Consider the following 4,419-nt stretch of genomic DNA (forward strand, 5'->3'; position numbering starts at 1 on the left):
AATTAGCTCCATATGGTTGCACTCTAATTAATCCCCAATATTTCTAAATGGTTCACGTTCCTTTCGCAGGACACTGAAAGCAGTAGCGCGGGGTCGTCTCAGAGCTTCCCTTTCGACACCCCTTTAAATAGGGCGTTGAACGTAATGAAAAACAAGGATAAGCTCACTAAGCCGACGTCAGTTGGTCGTGTGGCCGGCAAAGGCTTGTCCACAAAATGGGGGTCATACTATACCGCTGGTGTGCGGAAGGAGGAAAAGACCAGCTCGGAAAGCCAGACGCGCGAGGTTGAAGCACTCAAGGCACAAGTGGCGCGGATTCCGGAGCTTGTCCAAGAGCAAGTGGAACAACAACTAGGAACGAAGCTCAATGCCATGGTGCCTACGTTGATTCATGGGCTGACGACGTGGATTGCGGGCGGCCAACAGGGGCCTCCCCCGGTTCCCAGCTTCACGACCAGCAACTCGCACAGCGCGCAGGCGGCGCCATTGGTGTCTCCGGCGGCGCCATTGGTGTCTCCGGCGGAGGCGGTATTCATGTCTCCGGCGCCGGCACGGGCATTGGAGCTTAATGCACCCGGGTGTACGCCGGCCGGCACCTCGCCAGCAAGCGCCCCCTTCGTCAGTTGCATGCCCGCCGTTGGCGGTGTCTCGACATTAGCCGAGCTTGACGGCATCACGGTAACTAAGCCTCTCGGCCGATGACTTCATCTCCTTGCCTTTGACTGGGCATCCCTGACGCCCTATACATGTTTTCGCAGGGCGCCACCGACGTTCCTTGCACTCTTCTGCACTTCGTGGGCGCCGAGTTGGTCGATGTCGCCAAGGGCAGTATCGTTCAACCGGGCAACCCCATGTTCCACGATAATCCGATGCCACCCACAATGTATAGGGTTGAAGTGGTTCGGGTGCTGCCAGGCTGCGACGAGTTGTTACCTCCGATTCGACCCGCTGGGGCCGACGAAGAAGATGAGATGACCCTCAGCGCCTGCGTAAATTGGCCCCTGCTTTGGCCGAAGAGCCAGATTTGTTTGGGGGCGGGCGACACCACCCCACAAACAAGACCGCCAGTTGTGCCGGCGCCAAGCCATGGCAAGAACGCCGCAACGCTACCGGACCTGCCGGACATCCCTATGTCACAGGATACGGACATCCCTATGGCACAGGATCCGGACGACGACGACAATGACGATGGTACATTTACCAATGTCGATAAGTACTTTGCCGAACATGGGTACACTGACGAGTTCTGCGGGCCTCTTTCTCAAGAACCCAACCAAGACGACCGCAATCTAGCTGGTACGGCAGAGAAATCCAATTGCAACAGGCATCATCTGGCTTTCAGTTCTCAGGAGACGCCTCCAGCTCCCGCCTTCACCGAGCCTTAGATAGCTGAGGTGCGAAATATTATCAGCCCCAACACGCTCAAGAAGGCGGTCTGTGAGCAGAACTCGGTCCCATTACAAGAGATCAAGAAGAAGGGACGGAAACGAAAGACTAACAAGGGCGCCGGTGCGAGCCAGCCGGCACCGAGTTCGATCCGTTCTCAGGACGGGCCACCTTCACCTAAGAATATCTCAAGGAGAGTGCATGTGGCGGGTAGGGCGATGCTACCGCCAAATATGCTCAATGCTGCAACCGGTGCTATGCGGAGTCTGCACGACAGTGTTCTTTCTTTGGAGAAGCGGCGCCTCAGAGAGAATGATGTGGCATACCCGGTTTTCGTGGCCAAGGTGCCAGAGGGCAAGGGCTTTGTGGATGGCGACATCGGGGGTACGATCGTCCTGCAGTTTGATGACATCTTTGCTATGTTTAACCTTCATCCGCTGCACTACACCTTCGTTCGGCTGTTTTCGCTGAGTATGGAGATGCGGATCATTAGATACAAGACCCCGGACATCATGATAGTCGACCCCTTCTACATGCGTGCCAAGCACTTGAGCAGCGCTGGGGACCGCCAAGTTGCGAGTTCACACCTCGGAGGCGTCATTCTGGCAAACCCAGATAAGGATAACTTCCTTGTGGCTTACTTTCCTGAGTAAGTCATCCCTTAACCGCCCCGTAACATATGATTTCTTAGATTTCGATCATTCTTTTTTTTCTAACATTCCGTGTTCTGTGTAGTGACACACATTGCACACTCATCCTCTTAAGTCCAAAATATTCCATGGCCACGTATTTCGACCCGAACCATAACTCCAAGATAGACTACACAAATGTCAAGAAAGTTCTTGATGATGTTCTCCCCGGCTACGCCAAATCTGGAGGCACCTTCACCGGGGCAGTTCGTAAGTACGACAAGCACACTTTCTCACACAATACGAAGTTCTGCTGCGTCAAGCACCCGCCTGGCGGTCAGAAGGATGCCTACTACGCCCTCCATCACATGCAGGCGATCATAAGGGACCATCATCACCTTCTGCTACCAGATAATCTCAAAGATTGGGCCGCGAACTTGTCGGCAATCCAGGACGCGGACCTCAGACAAGAATTCTTTCGCATCCACTCGGAGTTTGCGGACATCATCCATCAAGATGTCCTTCATACCTCGGGGCAGTTCTACCTCAGATATCAACTGTCCAACAATGAGATAGATGGAAGGCTACAAATGCAGGGTGACAACGACCGCGATTTCATGACCATCACGACAGACGGCGGCTTCATCCACGCTCCTGTCCGATGAGTCGAGACAAAAGTAGTGATGTGTAGTTCTGAAACATTGATTGGCTCATGTTGTAATTAAACTTTAATGAATTCGTATGTCTCTTTGGTTTGAACAGTCGTTCAACTTAGATGTAATCGATGCTATTTATTAGTAGGACCATGAATCGTGCTATTAATGTCTTGCTTTTCTCTTCCGATCATTTTGTTGCATACTTACATATTGCTTATGTATTGTCTGTTGTTTGGCTTGTGCATAGACATGCCGTCGTATGTCGTGTACAAGGGTAAGGTTCCCGGAGTCTACGACGACTGGGAGAAGTGTCGGAGATAGGTTCACCGTTTTAGCGGTAACAGTTACAAAGGGTACACCACTAGGGCGGAGGCCGAATCTAGATACGCCCGCTATCTAGCGGGAGAGAGGAGGGAGCGTTGGAGGAACCGGATAAAGACCAGTTTGATCGCGATGATGCTCATCGTGATGACCGCAGCTCTCTTTTATGTGATGGTAGTTTAGATGATCGATATCGACTTGTAATGTGAAGACAAACTCAATACTCGCGGTCTTGAGACTTGTAATGTTTTATCTTTGCTCGGTCTTTTGAATTCGGAGACTAATATGATGAATTGTATTCGGAGACTAATCTTCTATTGTATTCGATGAATCTGCTGTTGCTGTGTGCTGCTGTCTATATTCCGTCCAATAATATATTTTGTAACCTGTGCAAAAATCAGAAAAGTAAAAAAAAAAACAAATATTCATACTAACGGCACATCACCACAAGGTGCGCCATTAGTATGCCAAAGGACACTAATGGTGCATCAAGGCAGAGTGCGCCATTAGTATGACAAAGCAGATGGTTACATATGGCCCCTCTGGAGGCACACTAATGGTGCATGGTGTTACATACTAATGACGCACTGCCTGGTGCGCCATTAGTATACCAGATACTAATGGCGCACCACTGGTGCGCCATTAGTAAAAAATACTAGTGGCGTGGTACTAATGGCGCACCGGTAGTGCGCCATTAGTAGGCAAAACCGATGCGCCATTAGTAGGCCTTTTCCTAGTAGTGCCTCCACCGGCGCCGACGCGTCCTTGTACAGTGGCCGCTCTTGGCCTAGGCCTTGTGCTGCTGTCATGCCGGCCGGTGACGGTGAACACAAGTCAGAGTATTGCTTTTGTTCCGGCCACCTAGGAATTTTTAAAAAATGTTCATAATATTCAAAAAAATGTTCGAGAAGAGCAAGTGGTCGAGTGGCTATCGGGCATGACTAGAAATCATGTGGGCTTTGCCCGCGCAGGTACGGATCTTGCCGACCACGCCCTTTTTTCTCTAAAAAAATGTTCGCAAATTTGAAAGATGGACAAAAAAGAAAAAGAAAAGGAAGAAATAAAGAAAGAATGAAAAAAAGAGAGAAAAAGGAAAGCAGAGCAGTAACGAACAATGGAAAAAAAAAGGAAAAGGAGAAAGAAATTAAAAAACGGAGGAAAAAATAAAGAAAAATGAGAAAACCGGTTCTTGGAAGATTTTAGAACCTTCACAAACCGGTGGGGATGGATCCCGCAATGGGTACGCGTCAAATAGGAGTGGCCTTGAATTTGTTTTGAGAAAAAATATGTAAATTCACTTTCTTTTGGGCGACGCGGCAAACCACGGGCCCGAAATCAATTCAGCTCGTCTCCCAGTCGCGGTCATCGACCGGAGCCGAAAAAGAGCGGAATTAAGCTCCGGCCTTTATAATGCCCAGACAACATCT

Source organism: Triticum dicoccoides, chromosome 2B, assembly GCF_002162155.2.
Source record: "Triticum dicoccoides isolate Atlit2015 ecotype Zavitan chromosome 2B, WEW_v2.0, whole genome shotgun sequence".
NCBI lineage: Eukaryota > Viridiplantae > Streptophyta > Magnoliopsida > Poales > Poaceae > Triticum > Triticum dicoccoides.